We start from the raw sequence: 15,394 nt of genomic DNA, 5'->3' as shown, positions 1-15,394 counted from the left end.
AAAACACTGAATTAAAAAAAAAATTTTAAAGGAAGACTAAATTTAAATTTTTCTAGTATTTCTATGGATAAAGAAAGCAAATCGCTTTGAAATGCATCTTTTTGTTTTGGAAATAGCTCCTGGAATAACTGTATAGTCATTCAATATAGAACAAATATTTTATTCATTTTTCATAGTCAAGATTCTAAATGGTGGATTGATGCCAAGTATGAATCCTTCAACTGGAATGTTAAGCATTCTTTTTATAAAGGACTTCTCTATGATGAAAACTGAACTTCTACACATGGGGAGGCTTTTTGATTCTTTGATTGTTGGTGTTGGAGGGCAAGGGTTTTTATCTCTCCTACAGAAGGAATTTGACAGCAAAGAAGAGCATCAGATAGAAAGTTTAGGCCCTTAATGCTCTGTTATTAACTGTGGTAAAACCCCACAGTGAACCCAGGGAGAGAGATAACACTGTCGTAAGAAGATGAACCACGTGCAGGAGAAAAGAGCAGTTTAGGGCACAGTCAACTGATGACAGTGGTTAAGAAGCCGGTTGAACATAGAGAGCAAGCAAATGTCCTTTTGATGATCCCTCAGAAACAACAGGGAAACATTCTGATGGAGGGCTTGGGTCCACCAAACTTACCCATTTGCCCGTTCTCAATGTCAGCACTGAACATTCTGCATCCCAGAAAACCCTTCAGTCTTTGGAAGAGAGGGATGGTTGGTACCCCCATCACCTGTAGATATTCTGACATATTTGCTCTAGGCTGGAGCCCCCAGATGACTCTCACATGAAGCCAGGCTGAGGGTCACTTATGTACTGATGGGTAAAGCTTGGTGAGTGGTCTTGGGCCTGGATTGTGGAGTCTCTTGAATTTTAGGCAAAGGAGAATGTATGTTGTTCTGTGGGGACTCAGTGCTTATTTTAGAACATTATGTTGTCATGTTTTCAATTAGAGGGAAGCTGGAAGAAAGAGGGGCTAGCAAAGAGTCAGGCAGATAAGTGGGCTTAGATTAGGTGGCAGTAGGAATATGAACATTTTCAAAAGGGAGAGTTAGATGAAAGAACTTAGACAGAGTGAAGGAAACATAACATAAATTACCTTTCCCTTTTTATTCTCAAAAAAACCCAAAACAAAACAAAAAACAGGACTGGGGGCAGGAATCATCAGCTAGTGTCCTGTAACTTTAGGCTATGTGACAAGTGGTCCCATTTAAAGACGTAGTGTAAGGCTTCAGGGATCTTTCATATGACCTTGTATTATGATGCCATAAAAGGGTACAAACCAGCACTAGCCTCTCATGACCTTCCTTTGTCAACACTCCCTTGGAAAGCAAATATTTTCTTTGCACATGTACGTTGGTGGTGGTTGACAGGAGACCATCACCTGGCTGGTTAGAGCAGAAGGGAGCAACAGCACACTTTTTTTTCTTTTTTAAATAATTTTTGGGAGGGGATAGGAAGAGTAATCCAGACATGAAGCCCCCAGGGTCAGGGCCCTTATTCTCAGTGCCCACCTCCCCCTCAGTCTCGCCTTCCCTGGGCTCTTCAGGGCCACACTCTGGCCCCTCAGCCTTGGCGTCAGTCTTGGCTCCCCTCGAGCGAGTCTGGTGCAGGATGGAGCACATATGGATCTCCAGGGTGGAGCTCTGGTTGCAGGAGACCCGGTAGACTGTGCACTTAAAGGGCTTGTCTGTGGCTCCGGTGGTGGTGGGCACAGTGCCGGCTTCTCCCCGGGCAGGGCTGGAGGGGTCAATGACAGCCTTCCTCATCTTGTGCAGGTGGGAGACTGGGTTATAATGGACCAGGAGGATGTTCTGCGTGAAGGATTCCTTACACACAGTGCACTTACAGGGCCAGGCAGGGTCGAGAAACTTGTCCCGGGCAAAGCTGGTGTTCTTCCCATAGGTCAGAGGGTGGCGAGAGTCAGCCGGAGCTGGCTCTGCCGGGAGGGGCTCCCCTGCCAGCCCCCTCTTCCTCCTCAGCCGTGGTAGGTGGGGAGCCACTTTGTCAGCTTTGGCCTCAGGCCGAGGGGCTGGAGATGGGGCTGGAGAAGGGGGCTGGCCTGGACTTCCCGTGGGCTTGTTGGGGGCCTCGGCTGAGGGCAGGGAGGCTCAGGAAGAGGACTGGGACTGGCTTTGGGGTCAGGTGAGGGCCTTCTGCTGGGTGTGGGCTCTGGCCCAGAAGCAGGAGGCTCAGGGCCATCACCCTGAGGGCTGAGAGTGGGCCCAGGCAGCCCATTGGTTGTCAAGGTCATTTCTACAGTTGTGGCCACAAGCAGCAGCTTCTCAACACACTCGGGCACCACGCTGTGCAGGCGGCTGAGGTGGAAGCGGAGGGCGGGCCGGCCCACCGGCTGCTCCCGGCACAGCAGGCAGCGGTGCCTGGGCAGCACCGCATGCTGGGAGAGGGCGTGAGCCGCCACCTGGTGGGACTCTGGGCTCAGGAGACTGCAGTAGGGACAGCAGAACACCATGGTCTGGTTGCTGCTGTCTCCAGGAGGGCCGGTCTTGTTCTCTGCTCCTTCAGAAGCCAACTGTTCGGGCTTATTCTGGGCATCTTTCTCAGGGGTGGGTGGCTCAGCTAAGAGGTTGACGGAAGCCTTCCCGGGAGTCTGGAGCTGCCCATGGCTGAATCTCAGGATGCTTTGAAGAGCCGAGAGCCCCTCATCAGCTGTGGGCCGCTCGGTAGCAGCTGCAGACGCCGCTGGGCCTGGGCGTCACGGTGGGCCCGGTGGGCACAGGTGCTGCAGCACCGCCAGGCGGGGAGGCATCTCCCAGGCACACAGCAGGCCGCAGAGCAGCCCCAGCTCTGCCCCCGACAGCTGCCCCCTCCATCTCCAGCAGAAACTTACAGATCAGGCTGTTTTCTTCATGGGCTGCACCCTGGGCACGCAGCTGCATCTTCTTGCTGTTGGACTCAGTCACAGATGTTGCAGCGCAGGTGCGGGCGGGGACAGACCCATAGGGAGCCCCATCGCCCAGGGGCACCGGGGAAGGGGTGCCGATGGCCCTACCCCCTCCCTCAGGTGGGCTGCAGGCTGGTACTTCTGAGCGTGTTTGTCGGTCTTCAGGTGGAGCTGGAAGTTGGCCTTGGGCTGGGTGCCATGGCAGCCGAGCTTGCAGCGGTGGGTGTCGCCGGCCACTTCCTTCCACTCGGCCCCCAGGAGGCTCCGGCCCACACTGAAGTGGCAGAGCAGCAGCTCCAGGCCGTCTGTGCGGAAGGCCTGGCACACGAGGCAGCAGAACACCTTCGGGGATGGGCTGTCATCTGGGTGTGGTGAGGTGGGCAGCCGGTCAGACAAGGAGCCTAGGAGCTGACTTGGAGGCAGGTGGGCGTCCGGGGGGGAGCTGCCAGGGCAGGTGTGGGGACCTTGCAGGCAGGGGCTCCGAGGTGGTGGAAGCCGCTGAGAAGCAGGGGCTTGTCTGGCCTCAGTCCGGGGCCAGGCAAGGAAGCCAGAGGCTGCCCTAGGGCCTGCGGTCTGAAATACCGGAAGAGTTCCGGGGGGGGCAGCCCCACCTGGGGGCGGGGGTCCTGGCCCCACCAGCCCGGGCAGCAGTCCCAGCGGCAGCCCCTAGTGCGGCACGAGAACATTCTGCATGTGCTTCTCTGAGGTCATGTGGATGTGCAGGTTGCGGGAGACGGTCTCATAGCTGCACACCTGGCACTGCTGGGACTATTTGGTCTTGGGCTCCTTGTCCCCGAGGAGGGCGGGAGCACTGCCTCTGGGGGGTGTCCTCTGCCCCCCGGGCCCCGCCTGGAAGCCCTGCAGGTGGTCCAGGTGCTTGTCGGACTGCGTGTGGATGTGACGCTGCCCTTGGTGGCGGTGGAGTAGTTGCAGACGCCGCAGCGGAGGGACGTGCAGCCACGGTTTGCAGCTCCCTCCCCGAGCGTGGCACCCCGCCCCCGCCCCGGCCCCACCCCACGCTGCAGCAACTGCGGTGGCTGTTACCCCTGAGGCTGCTTCTCCCGCATGTGCGTGTCCAGGGTCTGCTGGACTTGTGGTGCCAGTTGCACTTGGGACACTTCAGCGTCTTGCAGGAGTTGCGTGAGCGTAGAAGGGACATGGCTGGACAGACTGAGGCCCTGGAAGGTTGCGGGGACAGGGGTATAGTGATGGGCTAAGCGATAGGGCTGGGGTGGGTCACCAGGGTCTTAGGGGGGAGCCTACAGGGGCAGGGAGAGTGCCCCCCTCCTTGGAGGTGAGTGAGCTTTGGTTGAGTGGGGGCAGAGCCCCCCATCCTCTTCTTGCCCCTGGGGGAACCAATCTGGCCCATTCTTGCCTGCCGCTGTAGGCGATTCTTCGGCTTGGGTTGGGCTGGGGTCCTAGGTGGCCGGGGTGGTTGGTGGGGAGGGTGGGCTGAGAGCCAGGACTTCTTCCACGGGCAGGACAGGGGCCTGGGCTTCTGCCTCAGGGGGACCATCCTTGGTCTGGGCTTCATTTGCCTCCATGTTCCCAGGGCTGCTGTCGTTAAGGGGTAGTTCTAAAGAAGGGCGAGCAGGCAATCTTGGTTCCAGAAAGCTTAGGAGGGCCACGTAGCCCTCACCTCCTCCTGGAGTATGGCTGGGTTGCCCAGCAGGCCCTGGTGTTGAGTGGGGGTTAGTGTCACCCCGTTAGACTGTGTGTGACCCACAGAGGCCAGGTGGCACAGGAGGCAGAGCCAGAAGATTACCCTGGGGTCTCCTCCCCTTCTCCCCATGGGGCCATCTTTGGGATCTCCAGGTGGGTGTGGAGCCAGCTGGTAGCTCCAGAAGGCTCCATCCTTTCCCTCACAGGTGGCTAGAGATGGTGATGAGGTATCATGGGACAGAATTTGGTCAGAAGAGCTAAAGCCTTGGATTGAGTCAAAGCCATGTTGGATGTGAAGGGCAGTGAGGTGTGCAGGGGGTGGGTGGGCAAGGAGGGGTGGGCTGGTCTCTTCCTTGACGACACCTGCCTCACCCCAGGGGAAGCTCTTTGGTAACAGGAGTTCACTGCCACCTGGCAGGGATGGCTTGGTCGCTAGGCAGGCCTCACCTCCAGCTGTGAAGAATAAGTGGTCACTGAGGTCCACAAGAGGGAGACCTCCTCCTTCCTCCTCCTCTTCCACCCTCGGGTCCTTTGATGGGAAGCCACCAAAGCCAGGCTCTTCTTGGGGCTCCCTGTCTTCTTTGGTGGGATGAGGCCACAGCCTGCCTCCAGGGGCTGCCCCCCAGCTCTGAGGACCTCATGCTCTCAGAGGTGGAGGGGGCAGTAGGGGTATCTGTAGTGACAGGATCTGAGGGGGTGCTGGGGGAGGAGGTGTCCGGAGGTGTGGACGCGGCACTGTGCCCACGGGACCACAGGACAGGGTGATGTCTGGGGGTCAAGGATACGTTAAGTGTGGCCGTGGCAGATGGAGGAGAGCTGGGGGTTCATTTCAGGGTGACAGCCACTACCACCTCGGCTGGAAGCAGGGATGGGAGTCGAACCGCGGCGGCAGCACGAGGCGGGGAGGGGAGGGGGTGGCTCTAGGAAGGGACTTCTCCGATGTGTTGATTCCTTTTTTTCCCCTCCTCCTCCCTCCCTCCAGCGCTCACTCCGGGGCGTCGGGGTCGGAGATGGTAAAAAAAATAAATAAATTCACGGCGGTGAGGGAAGTGAAGGGAAATAATCAACGCTATTTGTGGCTGAAATATTTTCCCGGCTTCGTGAGGCGGTTTCCATTGATTCACCCTGGGCACTCTCGCTCTCTCCCTGCTGCCGCCCCCCCGCCGCCCCCCCCCCCCGCGCCGTCACTCCTCCGCCTCATTCACTGGCTGGAGCCTAGGCATCCCACACCAGCAACAGCACATTTGAGACGTATTTCTGGGCTAGAAAATCTACTCACACATTCAGAAACACACAGCAGACACTGTATTCTGCCCTCACACACAATTACTCACATTCACACACACACACACATACAACAGACACACACTCTCACACTGTAGTAAACACACACATAGGCACACATTCATACACACACCTCTATGTCTTTATCAAAATCAAGCTGGCTGTGAGCACAGAAGACTTGAAAAGGAGACAGAAAGAAAAAGTCACCTTTGCTTTGTTGAATTTATATGAAACCCGTTCTAGTCTGACGCTTCTTCCCTCCAGAACGTACCATCCACCCCCCCCAGGTGTGGGAAGGGTTCCTGAGAGTTTATGTACATGTTAAAGGCAAATACAAATAAAATGTGTATTGGTCTTGAAAAAAGAAAAACAACTTTGCAGTTACTGATCTTCAGAAAAATAGTATTGACTCTTTTGAAAACATTTGTTGGTAATAAGTACACACACTTTGTAGATCTTTATTTTTCTCACATAAATATTGTATATTTTCCCCCTCCTTTTTCCTTCCTGTTTAAAACAGAGTCACACAGCTTTTCATACACTGAATATGAATTCTTTCTCTTTTTTTTTACTTAAGCAACCACTAAGCAGTATAGCTCTGGAAACCAATAAATTGACCTCAGACTAAATTTTCTTCTTTAAATATGAAGAGAGAATTTGCAGGTCAGATCTGTTTAGGTATTATGTATTAGTTTATGAGTTTAGGCAAGTGATTAAACTTCTCGGAACTTCACTTATCTCATCAATGAAATGAAAAACTTGGATTAAATCACAAATCCTTAAAGTGCTAAAATTCAGTTATTATCTGATTGCCATGAATCAGTCTAAGATTAAAAATTGAAAGTTGAGCAATGAATCTTTAATAATCATGAAAGAATTATTAAGCACTAAATGTATGCATGACATTTAATGTTTTTCCATAAAATTTAAAGAATTAAAATTCTCTACCTTGAACTGGCTTATCTTTAAAAAGGAAGAGTCAGATAGACAATGAGGTACATTAAAGAAGTCATTCTATGTATCTTAATTTATTTTTCATCCAATTTGTTTACTTATATCTCATAGCTAGACCTCATGCAGGGAACAGAGGATTTAAAGATGAAAAAAAAAAAACATGACTTCTAACTTCAAGGACTTTGCAATCTATTTAATATGTTTAAAAGTCACAGCAAAAGTATGACCGCAGAAAACTTAATAGTAAATTTATAAATTGGGCTTTTGTTTACTCTTCAGAACTGACATCATTTTCCTTTAAGTTAGTCAGTGGCTTTCCACATGAGTGCTAAACTCCTGAACGTTGTACTGTGGTATTTCACAATGCCATGTTTTTCCTAGTTTGTAAGCTTGATGAAGGAAGGGACATGTCTTTCTTATTTAAAGTTGTAATGCTAGCATTTTTTTTTAAGTACAGTGACCAGAATGGAGAAGATAAGATGCTTTGATATGTTTGTTGAAGTGAATTAAGGGCATAAACAGAGGTTGACATTTCTCACTATGATGTCACTTTTACTTGTTAGTTTGGAGTATACACACACCCACCGACTAGTGCACGAAACACTAATGTTCAGCTCAATGACTTACGGTCAATGAGCACTTGGATGGATAGCCACCACTAAGGTCAATAAAAAGATCATTGCCCCGTCATCACTACTTCCTCCCGTCTTCCAAAAATCGCACTTTCTAACTTCTCGTGCTGTCCACTGTGGTCCAAGAAGCTGCTCAAAGCATTACTCAGCCTTTCATTACATTCAGTGGGATTAGGAGACACTAAATGGGAAATTCCATGTTCATCTCTCTGTATGTCTTTCTTCTGACTCTTGGTCCTTACAATTTAGCCTGTCATAACTGGAAAATTATAATTTTTTAAGTTGAAGTGTAGTCAATTTACAATGTTGTGTTAGTCTCTGGTGTACAGCATAGGGATCATAATATTTTAAATCAAGGCACAGAGGTCATATTGAAAATAATGACTAATTTTACAATTGAACTACAAATAGATATGTTGATTTATGGGTTTTCAAATTATTCTTTCTTGCTATTTATCAGTAGTTGGTCTTCAGTTTTTGTTTGTTTGTTTACTGATTCACCTTTACTGAAGTGCAAACAGAGACCACTTTAATTCTAAACAAACCTGAGGCGGGTTCTCTCCAGTGTCTGAGGTACCACCCTTCAGCCGCGTGTATTAAGCACCAGTACGGACGAAACGCACTGGCTGAAACAGTACTGACTGAAGGGCACCCTGGCCCTTCCCTGCAGGGTGACGCTCGTTCCCAAAGCACAAGCTTCTGAGGTTCCACGGGTAAACAGACTCTCAGCGTTTACTCACCTGGAAGTGTTTGGATTTGCCCTGTTGCTTCAGGGTCTGACGGCAGTTACTCCCTCAGCCCCTGCAGACGGTGCCACTCCCCGGAGGGGGCGGGCAGGGCCTGCTCCTGGGAGGCCTGCTCTTGGCTGTTTCTCCGTGACTGGTGGTGTCTCTCTGCCCGCCTCTCCGGGTCTGCTGTGTGGAATCTGCAGCCATCCCGTCTGCTGGACATTCAACTCCGGTCACTGTGGGTGGACAGCGGATTCCAGAAGGCGGTGCCCGTCCCTCCTCAGCATCTGGGCGGCCGCATCTCCCGCTGGGAGCTCACCGGCAGTCGGCTTTCCCTGCATCTCCACAGCCTCCAGCTCTCGCGTCCCGCTGCCGCGCCTCCCTGTGCGGAATTTCACGTCGCTTCTCCAGATTTAACCTCCTCGTCATTAATTCTTTGTCAGCTGTTAACTCTGTTGTTTTCCAATACTCCTGGATATTTCTGATAGACTTCCATCACTTGTAAATTTTATGATCCCACTTTTTCATTTTTTCAAGTATTTTATAAGTAATTGTTTTATATTTGCACCTGAAGATCCCGATACGGATTTCCTCAGGGTCTAAACCTGCTTTTGGTGTCTGGTGGTTTGCTTCCCGAGGGCCTGACTCAACTGGAAACTGGGTGCTGTTCCCAGAGAGACTGGGGTCCTTCTCCCAGAAGAGGACAGCACCCACCACTGCTTCCACTGTGGCCCCTTTAAGGGGCCCGGTTTCCTGTGGGAGCCTCTGATCCAGATACTCACTAAGCACCACTACGGCAGAGAAAGCTGTGAAGACGTCCGTTTCATGCGAGTCCCCAAGCCAATCACAGTCTAGCTTTAATCAGAAGGGCCCTTTAGTGTGTGGACTTACACGCTTCCAAAAGCAGAACCAAACTCGAGTTTCAGTTCTGTGTCTACCCGTGCAAGTCACCTGCCCTTTCAGTGCAAAAAGGTCACCGTTACCATCTATTATCAATTTAAGTGTCCTGTTTGGCATTACTGCCTTGGTCATTTAAGAACAGTAACATTTTACTGCCTTAGTCATTTAAGAACAGTAACATTAAGGCTGCCTGAAATTAACCAGAAAAGCTTAAAGTATTCGGTGAAGATGGATGATACCAAAAACGTTCCCCCAGAGTTAAAAGGAACAAGATTATTTCCTAGTTCGTGAAAAGATGTAAAAGTGTGACTCAAAACACATTAAGTTGAAAAATATGTTCTCAAACAGAAGAAACTGTCTGAGAACAAGCCGGGTCCCCAAGTGACACAGATCTGAACCTCAGGCCCGAGTCCTGGGGGGACGGGCGGGTGTGTTAAGGAGCCAGCTGGCCTCGGAGAAGCCACGCTGGGGCTGTGGTCACTCCTGAGCGCCGGGAGGCCCCTGGCAGCAGCGATGTAGGGGTCGTGTGGTCACAGTGGACGAGGGCCCCATCGCCGAGCTCCACGCCTGCGGCACGAGGGCTGCTGGCAGCCTTGCCGACCGCCACATCTTCCTCTGGGGTGCGCGGAGAGTGGGGAAGTGGATGCCATCCTGACTTGTGAGAACTGCTCTGCCAACTAGGCATAGGGTGAGTGAGAAATGGAGGATGAGGTGGCATCTCACTTCGCAGCTGAGTCGTCGGGAGCAGCATCCACGCAGCTCTGATCGTGGACGGACAAGAGAGGCATCTAGACCTCAGACCTGCTGCCGAGGGAGACCGACGCCCAGACGACGGGGGAGGGGCCAGCTCTGCCGGGGCTGCTGCTCACTGCAGTTGTTGGCAGTCACGTCGCCGGCGTTCAGGAACACAAAGATCCTCAATGCGTGGTGATGCCCAGCAAGTCGGGGCTCTGGGGCTGGAACTTGGAGTATGTGGCCACCTGCAGGTTGATGCTCCCCACTTGAACCAGGCCCTCATCCTGCAGCAGCAGATTCTGCATCATCCAGTGAGGGAGGTAGCAATGCCTTCGTCAGCCACAAACTCCAGCCCACCGCAGTGCGTCATGCGGGCCGAGTTCTTGTCGATCAGCTTGAACAGCACGGGGTAGGTGATGTGAAGTCGGCTGAGCTGGTGGAGGGCAGGGGGCCGGCATAATTACATGGTGGACACCGCGGCCTTGCAGGCGCGCGTCGCCAGGGAACGTTGCGTGGGAGCCACCGCCTCCTCACAGCCGCCGCCCAGTTGGTCTTCAGTTTTGATCCTTGTAGTTAAACACATAAGTAGTATTATATACTCAGAATTTGATACCTAGATTCACATGAAATAAATGAAGGGGAATAGGTCTGCAGGTGACAGTAATGCTTTCAAGGTGTATTTTATATAGAATTAATTTTTCTTCAGTCCAGGATGACAATATAGAAGACATGTATTTAGCAATGAATTTACTTGAGGTTTTTCATTTTAATATGATCTTTTCTTCTTGTGTTTATTCCAGTTATTTCTAGAAAAAATATAATCTAATCACACATTTGGTTAGCTCAATTTACTACATATTATTCTCTTCTAACAAAGTAATTTGTCATAGATACGTGCAGTTCCTTCCTAGCATATTTAACATATGATTCATTTGGGGAAGAATGAATTCATACATATACTTTCAGGACTGCAAACTAAGAAAACATACTCATATTTTATAACTGGACAGAAACCATGATTATTATGCCCCTCACATTTCTGGGAACTAAAAATATGGGAAGAAAAACTGGAATATACACAGTCACACTAAAATGTGGGTTAGATTCTCTCAGGATCGCACAGTCCTGAATAAGGTAGTGTTACTTGTCTTATAGAACTATATCAATGACAACATTTTTTTCATTTTATTTAAAGAGATTAACTTTATTCCAAGAATCAGCCGGCTACCCTAAAAGGAATATCAATACCTGTTTCTGTCTAGTCTTTTATATGTCTTTCAGGAATTGGAGAAACTTATCATTTGAGGTTTAAATTAATAGTGGTAAAATATCTCAGATATTTCAAAGTCATCAGTGACACAACCTAACCATTCTTTAAAAAAAAAATAATTACCTGAGTTGGGGAGTTTGAGAAGGCTGAGTAACCAATGTCTTGACAGCTGGAAAAAGGATTGGTGTGTGTGTGTGTGTGTGTGTGTTTATCTGTACTTTTTCAGTTTTTTTTTAATTAATAGACTTTATTTTTAGAGCAGTTTTAGGTTCACAGCAAAATTTAATAGGAAGATTGAGAAATTCCCACATATCCCCTACCACGGCACAGGTAACAACCTCCCCCGTTATCAACATACCTCACCAGAATACACTTGTTACAATTGATGAACCTACATTGACACATCTTTATCATCCAAAGTCCATAGGTTACACACATTATAGTTCACTCTGGTGTTATACATTTTATGGGTTTGGACAAATATATGATAACATGTATCCATCATTGTAATATCATGGAGTATTTTCACTACTCTAAAAATTCTGTTTATTCTGTCTTGGCCCAGCACTGGCAACCACTGATCTTTTCACTGGCTCCACAGTTTTGTCTTTTTCAGATTTCAAATATCTGGAGTCAAATATCTGAAAGGGCTGTAGGTAGCCCTTTCAGACTGGCTTATTTTGTTTAGTAATATGTGCTTAAGTTTCCTTCATGTATTTTCATGGATTGATAACTCATTTTTAGCACTGAATACTATTCCATTGTCTGTATATACCATGGTCTATTTATCCATTCACCTTCTAAAAGACATCTTGAATGCTTCCAAGTTTTGGTAGTTATGAATACAGTTGCTATAAGCTTACATGTTCAGGTTTTCATGTGGACATAGATTTCAACACTTGAGTAAATACCAAGGATTGTGATTACTGGGTTGCATAGTAAGAGTATTTTTAATTTTGGACCAAACTGCCAGACTGTCTTCCAAAGTGGTTGTATCATGTCGCATTCCCACCAGCAGTATATGGATTTGTGTTGCTCTGCATCCTCTCCAGCATTTGCTGTTGTCAGTGTTTTGCATTTTGGCAATTCTAATAGGTGTATAGTGATATCCCACAGTGTTAAATCTCAGTTCCCTAAAGACATATGATGTTGAACACCTTTTCATATGATTCCTTGCTATCTACATATCATCTTAGTTAAGACCTTTTGCCCCTTTAAAAAAATCAGAGTAAATATTTTGTTATTGTTGAGTTATAAGAGTCCTTTGTAAATGTTAGATAGCAGCCCTTCACCAGATAAGCCTTTTTAATATTTTCTCCATCTTGTCTTCTCCTTCACTTGACGTCATCTTTTGCAGACCAGAAGTTTTTAATTGTAATGAAGTCCAGCATATCAATTACTTCTTTCATGGATTGTTCCTTTGGTGTTGTGTTTAAAATGTCATCATGATACCTGTCACCTGGATTTTCTCCTATGTTATCTTCCAGGAGTTTTCTCATTTTGTATTTTGCATTTAGGTTTGTGAATCATTTGAGTTAGTTTTTGTGGATGATGTAAAGTCTGTGTCTAGATTCTTTCTTGGGGGGAGGGGCATGTGGATGTCCAATTATCCCAGCACCATTTGTTGAAAAGACCATCTTTGCTCCACTGTATTGCCTTTGCTCCTTTGTCAAAGGTGAGTTATATTTATGTAGCTCTATTTCTAGGCTCCCTATTCTGTTCCCTAGATCTATTTGTTTATTATTTTGCCAATATCGTCTCTCTTGATCAGTGCAGCTTTTTAGTAAGTTTTGTAGTCAAGTTGTGTCCGTCCTCTGACTTGCTTTTATTCACCTAAAAGCCTCTTCCTGGTTGTTCCAATACCTCTACGACTACTTTATTTTAGCAACTTCATGCGTGTATGTTTTCTCTTTAATTGAGGTATAGTTGATTCACAATGTGTTAGTTTCTGGTATACAGCATACTGATTCAGTTACATACATATATTATATTATATTATATATTATATATATTCTTTTTCATGATAGGTTATTATAAGATATTGACTGTAGTTCCCTCTGCTCTACAGTAGGACCTTGTTGTTTATCTATTTTATATATAGTAATCTGTCATCCATTTCTATTTTTTCATCACTCCTGCCCTTATGAAGCCTATCCTGACCATCTTATCAGTCACTTCACTTTCTTTGATGTTTGATACTCTTTATTAACATCTACAGTTGATCAGTTTTTCTTTAATTTACATGTGGCAAGCTTCTTCCCTGAACACCTCTCACTCCCATCAGGAAGAAGTGTCATTGAAAGTAAGGGAGTAGAATAGATAAACAAGATTACACTGTATATCACAGGGAAATATACACAAAATGTTATGATAATTCACAGAGAAAAAAATGTGACAATGAGTTTGTATATGTCCATGAATGACTGAAAAATTGTGCTGAACACTGGAATTTGACACAACATTGTAAAATGATTATAAATCAATAAAAAAAAGTTTAAAAAAAATAAACAATACTGTCCAATGACAAAAGAAAGAAAGAAAGTAAGGGAAGTCAAAAAGTCTCCACACTAATTGCCTCAAGTTCGCATATGCTCCGCAGGCTTCTGTTATCACACATTTCCATCCATTTCACAATGCCTCATCTCGTCCCTGCGTGTCCCTAAAGAGAAACTTTTCCTTTCTGCCTGCCCTTGAATTGGCTAATTCCTCCTCTAAAAGACTAAACTCGAACCTGATTTCTCCTTCTGTCTCTGGGCAGACTGAGGTCTTCCTGCACTGTGCTCCCACTTTATTCATTTCTATCATATTTCCTTTGTCATACTGAGCTTAATTGCTGTAATAGATTTGTCAGTTTTCAGAGGAAAATGGCAGTTTCTTTTAATTGTGATAATCATGAACAATGATCCCAGTGGCCAATACATAGCAGTTGCTCAATAATGTCTATAAATTGAATTCCTGATTAAAACTAGAGCTCCTGGAAATTGACTGCATCTGAATGATCTCTGAAAGTCCAGTTGTCCCCCAGGTTCCTTTATGATAAGAAAAAGGTCGAGAAGGGGCCTGAGCTTTCAGTACAAACCTGGAGCTGTGGCATCACCTGTCTTATATCTTCCAAGTAAGCATAAGTAAGATGGGACATTTCTTTGTTTCTTTTTCTCATATGTTTATGTCTTATTAATTCAATTTGAATTGCTGAGCAGCTTGGAGAAAGTAATTTGTAATGAGCCACAGTTTTCCATCTATTTTTGTACTTTTTACTATATTTTAACTAAAAAGATTTTTCTGGCATTGAAATAATTATATAATTATAAAGCAGAAGGCAAAATAAAGCAATATTTATTTTGATCACCTACTATGCCTCAGGCTCTGAACTGGGGATCCTCATTTCATTATCTCACTCAATTCTCATAGTAGCCGTCAGAGAGAGGTATGATTATCACCATTTTAAGATTTAAAACAAACAAACAAAAAAGAAATATCTAAAGCACAACTGTAATACTCTTATTGTGTGTGCTGTCTCCCTTCTTAAAGTCATATATTTTGCAAGTATGAAATTGTTTTAAAAGAGTTTCTCAGTATGGTACTGATAAAAAAACAAACAAACACAGACAAAAGCAACAGAATCAAAAGCCCCATAAATAAACCCACACATACAGGGTCAAGTAATATTTAACAAGGCAGCCAAGAATACTCAATGGGGAAAGAATAGTCTCTTCAATAAATGGTGTTGGAAAAATTGGATATTCACATACAAAAAAATGAAATTGGACCTTTATCTTATGCCATTCACAAAAGTCAACTCAAAATGTATTAAAGACTTAAGTGTAAGATCTAAAATGGTAAAACTCCTAGAAGAAAACATAGGGAAAAAAGTTCCTTGACATTGGTCTTGTCAATGACTTTTTTTTGAATATCATACCAAAAGTACAAGCAACAAAAGTGAAAATCAATACTTGAGACTATATCAAACTAAGAAATTTCTGCACTACAAAAGAAACAATTAAGAAAATGAAAAGGCAACCTGCATAATGGGGAAAATATTTGCAAAGCATACATCTGATAGGGGTGTAATATCCAGGATATGTAAGGAACTCATACAATGTAGTAACAAAAAATAAAAAATAAAACAGAAAACAATCTGATTGAAAAATGGACAGAGGATCTGAATAGACAGTTTTCAAAAGAAAGCACACAAATGGCCAAGTACATGCAAGAATGATCAACATCATTAATCATCAAGGAAATGGAAATCAAAATCACAACGAGATACCACCTCACACCTATTAGAATGACTATTATCACAAAGACAAGAGATAACTACATGCTGGTGAG

The 15,394-nt window shown here is 46.2% G+C and overlaps 1 pseudogene; it reads right to left on the bottom strand.

The window, feature by feature from the left end:
* Window positions 1-545: 545 nt before the first annotated feature.
* On the bottom strand, window positions 546-8,586 carry LOC102515097 (annotated as a pseudogene).
* Between the last annotated feature and the right edge of the window lie 6,808 nt (window positions 8,587-15,394).

This window comes from Camelus ferus, unplaced genomic scaffold, assembly GCF_009834535.1.
Source record: "Camelus ferus isolate YT-003-E unplaced genomic scaffold, BCGSAC_Cfer_1.0 contig720, whole genome shotgun sequence".
In the NCBI taxonomy this organism is placed as follows: Eukaryota; Metazoa; Chordata; class Mammalia; order Artiodactyla; family Camelidae; genus Camelus; species Camelus ferus.
This window is presented reverse-complemented; position numbering and strand designations above follow the sequence as displayed.